The 14,484-nt window shown below is 37.1% G+C and overlaps 1 long non-coding RNA gene across 1 annotated transcript in view; it reads right to left on the bottom strand.

Annotated features, from left to right (window-relative positions):
* LOC143686482 (uncharacterized) overlaps positions 1-14,484 on the bottom strand; it is a 182,304-nt gene that overhangs the window by 76,290 nt on the left and 91,530 nt on the right. The window lies entirely within an intron of this gene.

Genomic DNA, 14,484 nt, shown 5'->3' with positions numbered 1-14,484 from the left:
ATATTTTTAATTGCTAATTTAAAACACAGATTGAACACATTTCTGTATCATTGTTAAGAGAGTGGTCTCTATAGTCAAGAAGTCAAACATTCTAATTATGGCTTTTGTTGTAAACTGTATTCTCCAGAAATTCAGCTTAGTGGAAAAATGGCATGACTAAGCCCGTACTAAGCCATGGTATTTTCTGAATACCCAAATACGTGGGCACTGTGACCCTGAGCAGTCAGAACTCCCTCAAATCAAAGGGACTTGAAAATAAATCAAAGAGTATAACTGAGGATTTGCTCAGATGTCTCCAAAATGTTGAGTGAAATGACACTAGTACACAGTCAAATGTACTTGGTCTCAAGTTTCATATTTAAATGTTTTTTCCTACACAAAAATAATACCTTGCAACTGTAAGGTACTTTCTGATTTACAAAGCTTTTCCATGCATGTTCTCATTAAGTCATCATGCCCGCCTTATTAGATAGACAAGGCATGTATTATAATCTCCTTTTTAGAGATAAGAACACTGACGTTCAGAGAAGTGGTGGTTTTCCAAGGTCCCACAGCTCATAAATGGCAGGGCTGTTACTCACCTATGGTTTTCTGGCTCTAAGTGCATGTTCTTTTCCATTACACTATATATGTCACTGCTTGCTCCTATCTATCATGTTTTGGGAGGTGGAAACTCAGGATTCCAGCTGAAAGAACAGTCAGTTTTATCAGCATGCCGTAAGCCAAGAAAAGTGGCAGGCTATGTGGTAAAGTTCAATTGGACTGTCTGAAAGTTCCTCTTTTAGTTTCTAGACGCACCGCTATTGCTTGTTTGAGCAACGGGGACGTCTGTGCACTAAGGTAGGTTGTTCAGTATGATTTACTGAATGTTGGGATTTGCTAAAAAGCATCTGCCAAGATCAATGCAACATAAATATAAAAATGTATTCAAAAGCTAATTCATGCAGACATGCTTTGACAAATACCACTGCAGTGGGTTTTTGGACATGAGGGGAATGCATGTTTCATCACTTACATGGTCAATCCTTCTCTTGGTCCCTTAAAACAAAGCTTTCTGAATTCCACACAGTACAGTTTGTCCTGGTAGTCACTGGAATTAGCTCACACGTTCAAGTGTTCTTTAGAATTCTGAGTTCAGTCCCTGAAGGTTCCTGGTATTCATGTTTCTATCCTCCTAAGACAGCTCTTAGATATTGTGTCCTCCTTTGGCACTGTCCTCCTTACTCCCTTACATATTATTACTTCATCAGATGTAGGTACTCAATATGATTTCAATTTCATTTTGCTTGTTGGGCTTGTGAACCTGGGTAACCCAAGGCACATGGCCAAGAATCTGGCTTTGATAAAATCAGCATCAGAGTAGAAGATCAAGAATCCTGAAACCATAAGGTAATATGGACTATGTTTCAGTAGCTATGAAGAACACATAACAGTGTGTTTTCTTCTATGATAGTTACATTCTCTGAATTGACAGAACTAGGTCAAAGAGCCCCGGTATCTTACTTTGAATACATTGGGCCAAGAGAAAACAGCATCTGTCCTTTGCATCTGGTCTGGATTTTAGTTTTGACTTATATTTTCTTCTGCAATTCCTTGAATTAAAAAAATGTCACCAATGTAAAAAAGAAAAACACACTGCTGTAAGAAAACACATCTTCTTGTGTTCATGAGGCTTTGCTCCACAGCTGCGGTCCTGGTAGGATGTGCAAGAGTTTCTGACAGCTCATTCTTCCCTAGATGACCATTCTAAATGTTCCTTTCCTTCATGCTGGCACACTATTTTATCCACAGCACCTAGCACAGATTTGGGTTCATTTGGTGAACCAATGAATGAATGAACTACTCTGCTTTCTCTCTTTACCCCACTATAAACCATACTTTTCTTTCTTTGACTTTTGCATTGGCTTCTTTATAAATTGTTTGATTTCTACACACTAACTACTTAAACAAACCCTTTCTGTTTTAGTTCTTGCTCATTAAATTAGCAGGAGAAGCTCACTGTTCTTTCCCCAAATTGTTGAACAGAATTTCTAATTTGATTAACTTAATTTTTTTCTACAGCTTACTCTCTTTAGAGTTCAAGGGTTATATTTAGGCTCACCTTTTCCTTTTCCAACATTTCTAAACAAGTTCTTTTCTTTAGCTTGCATTTATCATGAGTACTTGTTAAGTCCTGGAGAACAATACATTTTCTAATTAGAAACCCATAAACTAAGGCTTATATCTTGGGGTGTGCTGTTCTTAAAATGTCTTTAAGAAAGTCATTTTCCCTTTATACCAGGATGATAATATATATAAACAAGACCTCAGACATACCACTTGACTAACCTTTAATTACGTCTTCTTCAAGAAAAAGGATATTAAACTTTATATCTCTAGAATCCCTTCCTGCCCTTCCATTAACAAACCTATGATCTAAAAAAATATGGAAAATATCTCTGTTCAAGAATGTTGACTAGACATATAAGGGAAAACAAAAGATTGATATGCTCTCTGCATAATTTATGCGAAAAGTTGGCCTAAATTTTTGGCAAAAATGTTGTTTCCTGTATTGTCATCACACAGTGCATATGAACACAGATTTGGCCTCTCTATTTTTGTTCCAGACAATCGGCAATACAGAGGGTACTCAACAGGAAACTCTTAGCTCATTTCCTAATTAACACACCCTGTGCATTGAAGAGCGCCGCTTGCTCTCTATGCTTAGGGAAGGCCTTGGAAATTTAAGACCCTTAAAAAAAAAGTCTCCTTTTCCATGAATTTTCACCACCCATAAATTTTTACCCCTTTGCAGAAATGGCAGCTTCCTCACAGCTACTGATGTCTCAGTTGAAAAAAGAAGAAAATGATATTTCTTTTCCTTGGCTAAAAAGTAAGACCCAAAAATCAAGTCTTGGCTCTCATTTGCCCCTCTTTCTTTAAGTATCCATCCAATTCTTAGATCTGTGGGCAGAAAAGCTATTATAAGAAATGTTCAGGTCTTTGTCTTAGCTTCAACTAGAGATGAGATGACTTTTCTCTAGGAGCCTGTAACCACTCTTTTCTAGAATCAGCTACAACTTAGACCACTAAGTGAAACAAAACGTGCTTTCCCAACATTTATACTGCATACTAAATAAACTTGCACTTTGTACCATTTATTTTTTTCTTTGCTGATTAGATGTTTCTGAACAGATGCCTTATTTTAAGAGCGTAATTTACATTTCTTACTGTGTTTCCAAAATTTGGTATCATACATCACATCTACAAAAAAAGCAGTACATTCAAAAAGTGCTTTACTGAATTTGTTAACCACTTATTCAGGGTAATAATTGCAATAAAAATTAAATCAACAACAATAACCACCTCATGAGTATCTTGTAGATAGCATGCACTGTTTTTCTAGGGATGTAATATATGCCATGGATATATCCATAGACCTCACCAAACTATATTTAGAAATAAGGTGATGTTACCTTTCATACTTAAATTTTAATAAATGCAAACCCCCATTCTTCTTTGTTCTACCAAGTTCCTCTCTCAGAGCAGCTGTCTGATAATTCCCCTGAAAAACATTTACGTGTACCACAAACTCATCTTTTCGTTCATTTGTCACTTAAAAGCCGGTTTCTTCAGCTTAATTGCTGCTAGTTCAAGGCTTTAATATTTAATAAATTCATAGGGTAATGGTTTTACACCATAAATATCATCTAACTAAATTAACAAACAAACATGCTGCTACCACAGATGGATGTTCTTAAGAAACAAAGTGCAAATTCAGCTTCACCGCCCCTTCCACATCTCTGCTGTTTCTGAGAAGTTAAGATAAGCTCATTCCATTAATAAGGAAATAAGTTATCCCTTTTCATTGCTCTTCCTTAGAGTCCAGATCCAACTTGCTCCTGACCCCAGGGAGAGGAGAACTTTTTCTTGCAAGTTCAGGAGCAACTAGTTCTGCCAGGAGTTTGGATGCAATGACAACATCTATTTGCCCTGGTGGATGCTCACTAATCCAGCCAGGCTCCCATCCACTCATTCAAGAGACAGAATAGCTTCCATACCAGGCATTGTGCAAGGGGGTGGGTCCGTCATGGTTACACACAACAATGAAATGAAGTAAGAACAAACGTGCTCCTTGTTCTTTCAAGCCTTACCCTCTACTGGAGGAGTCTTTACATGTCTAAGAGGTGGGATAATTGTCCCTGGAGTAAGGTACAAGAGTTCTGTCCATGTAACCTTCTCACATTCTTTCTCATGAACGTTCCTCTACCGACAATGGAAGGTCAGTTCTGAGTTTGACTCCTAGATACACCGAGAAACACCTCCCACGAGCAAACACACACACAGATTTGGTAATAAAGAAATTAAGATTTTGGATAAGACCACTGTAACTCTACCTGGTTGTGCTTACCATAATAAGCCAGATTATATTACTGAGGAGAATATCTTAAATTTTACTTTGAAGCACCTGCATTTAGATACTTTGCTGGTTCATGGCTTTCTCAAGAATTCAGAATATAGGCTTGCTTCGTATTTGCATAATAAATAGGTTATTCTTGTGTTTTTTCCATACCGAAGGCAGTTAGCTATATAGTCAAAGGTGACTTCAATTATAGAACAAATAATTATTATACTATTAATAATACTTTTATTATTAGTAATATTATTAATATGCTTTTTAAAGTTTAAAGAATTTTGACTTCCCCAGACCTCTTTACATGAATCCTTAAAACAATACCTTCAATTTAGGTAACAAACTTATTTTGCAAGAAATTGCAGATTTAGCAACAATAAGTAACTCACCAAGGTAACACAATTAAATTATGCTTGTGGTCATATTGACCCAAGTTTTGCTCTTTTCTACTATGCTTCTGGGTAGCTAGGGGCTTGTATCCTTTAGTAGATTAACCTCTCTTTTGTCCAGTTGACTTTTATCCAGTAAAACTTATAATATGGCAGGAGACAGATCGATGGCAGAAAAATAAATCCCTCATACCCTGCTAAGTGACAGAGAAATGTTCTCATAGCAAGTGACATGGAGAAAAAGCCACGAGAGAGCCATATATAATGCTTGAAATTTTTATCCTATTGACATGAAGTGGTTTTAGCAAATGATTTACATTAGAAATTCTCAGTTTGCCAAACATCTATTTCAATCCTCATTGTGAAAATAAAAGCTTTTATTCATGTCCTAAATATAAAATATGAAGCTATTTTATGAAAATTTCAAACACTTAATCTAATCCCCCTTCCAAAGTGTCAGATACTCTTTGATAGGTCAGGCTCTTCTCTCCCGCCTCCTGCCTGCAGCTACAGAGAGATTTGCGGACCTGGACTTAAGTGTCCAGCTCTACAACAACCTTCCCAGCCTCCAACACAACACACATGCCTGCACACACATACACACACGCGCACACATACACACACACACACACACATACGCCCAAGCCCTTATATATGCAGTCTAATATGACTTACAGCATATTAGAATTGGGGGAAATCTGACATTCTGGTATTTTTCAACTGTTTAGTAAACAGTAAAGAAACTTGAGAGGAACTCGTAGATGGGTTCCCTGTGAACAAAGACTAGTAAAAAACAGAAATCAAATATCTAAATCTAAAATTACGTGTTAACTGCGGACTAATGAGGCAAACCCAGAACATTTTGGTACTTCTCTCTTAATATATGGTTTGGAAGGCTCTTTTTACAAAACAAACTAAATTTGGGGGCAGAAAACTTGTATGATTCATCAAAACATCTAATTCGTAGGAGAATTGTTTGCAAAAATTTAGTGGTTGGCTGAATTTAATATTTTTTAAATGGGTTTCTATGTGTAGGCAAAGTCTCTTGAAGTTTCAAAGAATATACCTACCTTTTCTGCTATATTCCTACAAGAAGCAAAAATATTATCAGTATATTCAGCTTTGTGCTTACTAATTTTTAGCTAATAGAATGTATAAAAATGATATGGATAAGCATGGATTTTATCCTGCTTTTTTATTTGGAGGGGGGCATGCATAAATTAATTTCCTTTCTGACCTAGGTAATAAAAGCATCTTTCATATCTATTAAAGGTATTATTTGAGAACTAAAAATGATTTTCAATATTAAACATTCCAATAAGCATGGATTTCACTGACTTCACTGATGTCTCCACATCGATCATTTATAAATAACACCCTGCCCCTGGCTGGTCAATGGTTCTGAAACATCCATTCAAACTGCCACTGGAAATAATAAAACACCACGGCCACTGGTGAGAGACTACTGCCTCCAGCATCCACTCAGCCTAGCCTCCTGGATCGACTTGTTCACTGTGTACCAGCTCGCAGGGCCTTCCTTAAGCCCTTCTTACTTTGAGAACTTTTTTGAACTCCTCTCTCCATCTTTTCATCCTTGACAAGCTCTTTTGGATACAGTGTTGTTCTTGCCTCTTAGGTTCAAGCTCAGCTGCTCCCCGGGAAAAGATTTTTTGTAGAGTCAGCCCTGGGCCTGGGGGAGCCACATGGAGGTGCCTGCCTGCCTGAACCTCCACAAACAGGAGAAGGAGGGGATTCTAAAGTCTGGGGGGCTTGTGTCTACTCTCTCCATCACCTACTTTTATTTCCTCTTTCCCTTCCTTCTCAACTACAAGCCAACATTGTTAAATCACTCTAATTTTGGAAATTAAGGGACTTTATATGCCTTTCCTTACTTCTTATTTTACAAATGGTGAAAGAGAGACCCAGGAAAGTCATGCAACTTCTGCAAAATCACACAAATAGTGTCAGAACTAAGACTTTGACCACAATTTCCTAGTTCCTCATTCTTCTTTCAGGCTATGTCATATTCTCTTTGGGTCCATTGTTCAAGCTGGTTGGAACTGAAAAATTTCAAATATTCCATTAAGAGATGGAAATAGTTGCAGATAAACTATAGCATATAAGTTTTAAACTTTTAAATTTGCATTAGGACATGTTTTAGTTTGCTAGCTGCCAGAATGCAACACACCAGAGACGGACTGGCTTTCAATAAAAGGGAATTTATTCAGTTAACATATAGTTCTTCAGAGGAAAGGCAGCTAACTTTCAACTGAGGTTATTTCTTATATGGGAAGGCACAGGGAGATCTCTGCTGGCCTTTTCTCCAGGCGTCTGAGTTCCAACAACTTTCCTTAAGGTGATTCCTTTCTGCATCTCCAAAGGCCTGGGGTGAGCTGCAGTGCTGAGATGAGGTATGCTGAGCTGTTAAACTCTCTCATTTAAGCACCAACCAATTAAATCAAACATCCTTCATTGCAGCAGTCATGCCTCCTAGCCGACTGCAGATATAATCAGCAACAGATGAGGTTCATGTGCCATTGGCTCATGTCCACAGCAATAGAACTAGGCACCTTCACCTAGCCAAGTTGATACCTAAACCTAACTACCACAGGACATATGTCTGAATACTGTGAAATGCCTGTTTGGTGTCTCCTATATTGTGCATTTGAATAGCAAGAAAACAGATGCCGTTGGTGCTTTTCTTTGCTTCTTTCAGAGCACAGGAAATACCATGAAATCTTTCTAGTCTCAGGCCCATTGTCCACAGACATAATTCTCTGGGTAATATGAAGACCCAGCAAATGAATAAGGATAGTGTTTCAAAGAGACTCAAGCAGAAGACCTGAAATCTGTTCTCTGCCCCATAGCTTGGTTCCTCTATGAAACCATGAAAGCTACAACCTCAGTCTCTTTGGCTATAAAATGGGCATAGAATTTGCTCACACCTGTCTCAGAGTTTATGAACAAACCCAAGTGTGTATGTATATGTTTATATGTGAAAGTACTTTATCAATTGGGCAATGATCTTAAAGGTGAACATAAATCTCTGAGATTATATATGATGTGAATATATAAAACCTGAGCTCCTACACAAGTGTTTACTGTCAGATGGAAATCAGCCTGAAATTGAAGCCACTCACAAAAAACTAGAGCCAAGAGAATCATGGATAATAGGAGCTGACACTAATAAACCACGTGATATCCTGCCCTGCCACTTGCTTTTCAAATACAGATTCCAATGAAATCCTTTATTATTTTAAGCCAGTTGACCGGGGATTTCTGTTTCTTGAAATCTAAAAATATTCTAACCTATAGAAAATAGAAGATAATTCATTTCATTCATGTTGATTTATATCCATTCAAATACTAGAGCAAGGAAATCTGTGTGGACTGCCTATATTTTAGCCTCACTTTTCACCAGTGGGCTAGAGGGAAGGCCAGTGAGATAGGTATATACTGACTGGGACCCACAGATATTAAACTTAAAGTTTTAAGAGTCCCCAGGGCTTGCTCTCTCTGAAGAGATGCAGAATTTAACCTCTGCCATCTGAAACAAAGCACAGAAGGAAGGATCTGTACAAGAGAAAATGATCAGATCAGTAAATGGGCTTCCCTTTTCTTCTCTACCAATCTACTTCCCTTTATATCAAGGGAGAATTGGAATGAAGGTTGACAATTGTGGAATCTGATTAATGGGAAACTGGGTTTGGGAGACATTTCATTTGGATTTAGTGGATACAATTCTATGATTTTTGAAACATCACCTACAGGTATGGTTCTTGCTAGCTGACCCAGCACGGGACTGGCTGGTCATGACAATGCTGTGAACCCAGAAGTCGAACTGCATCCTGGGGCAACAGGTGCCAGGAGTGTGCCGACCATGGAGGAGAAGCCATGTTGGAAAAGTCCTAATCCAGCAGTATTTTCTGGAAAATTCTTCCAATAACATTGTAAGGAGAATATTTAGTAAATTTATAACTAATCAAGATAAAAGATCTCAGTTCAGTTGTGTTTTTTTTTTTTTTTTTAATTTTCATGATTGGAAGATTCTTTTATGTTTGTAGCCCACTGTCTATACTATAAAGTGAGAATACACTTTGCATGAAATTGCATGTGTTATGCATTCTAAATATATATTTAAAGAACTCAATCACTCATGCCAGAGGCAAGGCTGAATTTTCTTTTCCATTTTCTTTATAGAAAATGATATTAAAAAGTTGTTGTGATATGAAAAGTTAATAAAATATGCAACTAAAATATAGGAAAGTGTGTTAACCAATTAATAAAAATGTTGCTACTTTTCTAGATATTGTGATATTCTTGGTATTTGTTAGCTTTTTAAAAATTCTAATTTGATGCACTTTTTTCCTTAGTACAAATAAATACTTGAAATTATGTCTGATTTTCTAACTGCAACTGTCTTGTTCTTTTTCCTAAAAGAGTTCCTTCAAATTGAATTCCCCCAAATCTGGATTTGTCCAAAGATACACTAAGAATCATGGAGAATAAAAGGTGAATTATTCAATTACCTTAAGGAGGCTGGAAAGCTCTCCTAAAGGAGTTATGCATTTATGAAGGATCTTGCAGAATAAGTAGAGAGAACTGGGATGAAAGCAGGAATTTGTTCCACCTTGTTCATCACTGCAACCCTAGAGACTGGAACAGTGCCTACTGCATAGTAGATGCTTAATGACTATTTGTTGAATGAATGCTTTAAAGTCCCCTATGTTAAAGTGAGCTTCTTTGATCCTATTTGGCAGAAGAGAATTGCTGCTAAGGTATCAGAACACTTCCAGAACTCTAGCCAACTATTGCTTCTTGTATGCTCAGTCTTCAGAGTCCTGTGGCCATTTAGTTTTACTTTTCAGTTCATAATCAAAAACAAAGAGACCAAATCAAGGAAAATTGGAGGAATCTAGCAAATTAAAAGCCAAGGTTGGCTTATCAGGTACTCTCTCTACAACCATTTTCAGGAAGGCAGAAAAAAAGAATGAGTCCAGTCAAACTAAAAAGATACATCTGGCTGCCATCCTAAAAAGATGACAGGTTGACAACTGCTCATTGAAAGTTGTGCACGAAGTTTCTCACAAAAGTACATGAATCCTAGCAGTAATGCTGATAATCTTTCCAAAAACTTCAAAACTGTCCCACTACTTTAGGTGTAAGTTACTTATTTTAAGCACGTAATTATTTTTTTTTTGGTGTAACCACGTTATGTTTTGTAATCATGAATGAGAGGCCCCAAAGGGTTTTTCTCAGTTACAAGCAACTCTCTAAATAGTCATGAGAACAGGAAAAGGATTTCCCAGTACTAACTTGGGAGTGCCACTAAACCTTATATATCATCATTGTCTCCATTACAGAGGTTTGCAGTGAATGGCTCTTTAGTAATCCCTGGGGCAAGATCAGATGCATACTACAAAAGTGGTTCTCCTGTTTCTCCTCATTATCTGAGGTCAATTGTGCCCATGTCTATATTTGCTTTTACATTGTCCTTTTTAGCTAGAGGAGGTCATATGACATTTTGGGTAAGCAACATGTAAAGTCAACGGGTGTTTTTTAAAAGATGTTTTCTTGATATGGGAGCTGGCACAGCAGGCAGCACTGTCTTTCCTTCCATTCTACCTTGAATGTAGTAGGCACACTGTGTCTACTAAACCTGCCTTTTTATGACCTTTCTGAAGTGAAAAGCAAGCCACTAAGAATAATTGGGTATATGCCTACTAGAAACTTGGGTATTTAGGATGTCATGGAAAAATAAAAAATAAAAATAAAAATAGAAGAATGTTGTGGAGCCAAGGCCCTATGTTGGACTGTGTATCTCCAGACTACTTATTATGTCAGAAAAGCAAACCTTTATGGTTTAACTTGCTGTTGGGTTTCTGTTCCTTGCAGCCAAAACTGATCCTAATTGCTATTGTTATTTATTATAATACCTTTTTTTAAGAGATAAAAGCTGAGTCTTAATGATTTTGGAAAGAAAGCTGTTCTTGAAAGAGAATGCACACTCACCCCATTGTGGAGAAGAAAAGAGTTTATTAACACTCTTGCAAGACCAGGTGTCCAACCAAAATGTGGTGGCTGGTGCTCAGAATGACAGGAGGTAGCAACATTTATTCTCTAAGCTTAACAAACAAATCCCTCCCCTGTTTTCCATTGGCTGGGTGCTCCAGGTTACAGCCTATCTGAGAGGTTTAACTCACATTTTTTTTCCGTATAAGGAAATGGCACCAATCCCCAAGCTTATGTCAGAGGCTCCCTCCCATCCCCTACTGCAGAACCGGTCTGGGCTGGGTTTGTAGACATTTCGCTTTCCCCATTCCCATGCCATTTTCTGTACAGACTAAACTTAATTTTATTCCTACAATGAGACAGCAATTTGGCCAGAGCATAGAAATTTTGGGTGAGAAGCACATTACAACAGCCATACCTCTTTTGCTCATAAAGATACCCAGCAGCCACTGAGTAAGATTACAGTTCTGCATCATCTACCTCTTCAAGGCAAGGAAACAACGAGGGCAGCAAAATACTCATAGTGGATTATGTTAAGACTGTTGATAATTATAAGGTTGAGTGTTAGACAATATTACACTATAATATTTGCCATAGACAATAGTAATCTTTGATGGTTTTTATGCAGCATATTGAAGACAAATTACTATCATCTGCAATAAAATACTTCATTATTGGGTCAAACATCTGGATAACAAACCAAAGACTCAACCATTCATTCAGTTTTTCTTTATCTTCAATTCTTATTATCCAATTATCTGAATGCTTTGGCCCCATGTAGATTCAATTAAGTTAAATGTTGAGTTAGGCAACTGTTTTGGTTTGCTAAAAGCTGCCGAAATGCAACGTACCAGAAATGGGTTGGCTTGTAACCCACTGGGCATTTATTAAGTTACAAGTTACGATTCTAAGGCAACGGAAAATGTCCAAATTAAGGCATCAATAAGAGGATACCTTCACTGAAGAAAGGATACCTTCAACTGAAGAAAGGCATCCACGGTTCCTCTGTCACATGGGAAGACATCTGCTGGTGCCTCGCTCCTGGTTGCTTTTAGTTTCTTTTGTCCTTGCTTGCTTCTCCAAGACACCTCTCTGAGTTCTCTGTCCTGCCAGTCTTCTCTTAGTGTTTCCAGCGTGTTTCTCTCTCTCTCTCTCTCTCTCTCTCTCTCTTTCTCTCTCTGTGTGTCCTTCACTTGGTTTCATCTCTCTGCTCTCCTTATCTTTCTCTCTCTGTATTTTCTATCTTTATTCTCTTCATAGAGGACTCCAGTAAAAGGATTAAGACCCACCTTAAATTGGGTGGGTCACATCTCCATGGAGACAATGGAATCAAAAGGGCCCACCCACAATGGGTCTGTACCATGAGAATGTGTTAAAAGAACATGGTCTTTCCTGGGGTACAAAACAGAGTCAACCCAGCACAGCAACTGTCTGTTAAATTTCAGAAATGAGGAGTTTAGTAATTTAGGTCTTCGAACCTTACATTCTATCAAGCACTCTCTTGCAATTCTCACTCCAACTCTTTTAAAAATTTTTCCTCACTAAAAAAAGTTGTAGGTATACAGAAAAAATGCAGAAAATAGAGGGCTTCCACATACCTGCCCTCTCACAAGTGGTTTTCCTAATTAACACTTCACATTAGTGTGTTAACTTTGTTGATTGAGGAAACAATAATATACTATTAACAATATCCATACTTTACATTAGGGTTCACTGTTTCCATTATAGAGTCCTGTTTGTTTTGTCATTTTCATTCTAGTTGTCTATATACATGCTAAAATTTTCCCCTTTTTACTATATTCAAATATACAATTCGGGGTTGTAATTACATTCACAATGTTATGCTACCATCCCACTGCCCACTACCAAAATGTTTCCATCACCCCAAACAGAAACTCTGTATCCATTGAGCATTAACTCCTTGTTTCCTACTTCTACCCCATCCCTGGAAAACCTGTATTCTACATTATAACTCTATTAATTGCTTATAATAATTTTTTCATATAAGTGAGATCACAGAGTATTTGTCACTTATTGTCTGGTGTATTTGACACAACAAAATGTCTTCAAGGTTCATCCATGTTGTCGTAAGTACCAAAACTTCACTCACTTTTTATGGCCAAAGAAGACTTTATTCTACATATATATGACGTTTTGTTTATTCATTCAACTACTGATGGACAGTTGGATTGCATCCATCTTTTGGCAATTGTGAATAATGTTGCTATGAACATCTGTTCACGTGCCTTGTTTCAAGTTAATATGCCTAGAAGTAGGATAACTGAGTCATAAAGTAATTATATAAACTTTCTGAGAAACAGCCAAACTGCTTTCCACAGCAACTGCACCATTTTACTATTTATTCTGTATTCTCTATTTCTCCACATCCTCTCCAAACCCTTGTTATTTTTCATTATTTTGAATAGTAAACAATTGAATAGGTGTGACAGTTTATCTCATTGTGGTTTTTATCAGCATTACCTTATTGGATAATTATGTTGAACATGTTTTCATGTGCTTTTTTGGTCATTTGTATATCTTCTTTGGAGAAATGTCTTCTTTTGGAGAAATGATTAGACATTTTTATTGGGTTATTCATATTTTGTTGTTGAGATGTAGGATTTCTTTATATATTCTTGATGGTAAGCCCTCATCAGATAAATGGTTTTCAAATATTTTCTCCCATATTACAGATTGCCGTCTTTAATAATAAAGTTCTTCGATGTGAAAACGTTTTTTTATTTTAACATAGTCCTTTTTTTTGTTTTCTTTGGTTACTCATGTTTGGTGTGAACTCTAAGAAACTACTGCCTACCAGTAGGCTCTGAAGGTGCTTCGCTAGGATGCTTTACAATTTCTTTTTCTACCCTAATTACTTTGACCAGATTTCCAGTACAATATTTAACTACAGTGGTGACAGTGGACATTCTTGTCTTATTTCCTGACGTCAGAAGGAAAACTTTCAGTCTTTCATCGTAAAGCATGATATTAGCTATGAGTTTTTAATATATGAGCTTTATCATGTTGAGGAAGTTTCCTCTTTTCCGATTATAAGTGTTTTAATCAGGAAGGAGTGCTGCACTTTGTCAAATGGCTTTTGCATCAGTTGAGATGATCTTGTGCTGTTTTTTTTGTTTTGTCATTTATTCTATTACTGTAGTATATCACAATAATTATTTTCTTATGTTGAGTCACTCTTGCCTTCTCTACATATATTCCACTTGACCATGGTGTATAATTATTTTAAACTGCTGTTGGATTCAGTTTGCTAATATTCTGTTGAGGATGTTTTGCATCCATACTCATAAAGGTTATTGATATAATCTTCTTTTCCTGTGATAACTTTATCTGGCTTTAGTATTAGGGTGATGTTGGCCTCACAGAATGACTTTAGGGAGGATTCCTTCCTCTACGATTGGTGGAAGAGTTTCAGAAGGATTGGTTAATTGTTCTTGGAATGTTTGGTAGAATTCACCAGTAAAGTTATCTGGTCCTGGGCTTTTCCTTGTTGGGAAGGTTTTGATACTGATTCAATCTCTTTACTTATTATTAATCAGTTGAGACCTTCTATTTCTTCTTGAGTGAGTATAGGTAGTTTGTGTATTTTTAGGAATGACTGGCAGCCAGCCCCAGAATGCCACATTCTTCTGGGAGAAAGCAAAACCATGATGATGCCTTGAATTTGGATAT

Source organism: Tamandua tetradactyla, chromosome 6, assembly GCF_023851605.1.
Source record: "Tamandua tetradactyla isolate mTamTet1 chromosome 6, mTamTet1.pri, whole genome shotgun sequence".
NCBI lineage: Eukaryota > Metazoa > Chordata > Mammalia > Pilosa > Myrmecophagidae > Tamandua > Tamandua tetradactyla.
The sequence above is the reverse complement of the archived record's forward strand: the minus strand, read 5'-3'. Positions and strand labels throughout refer to the sequence as shown.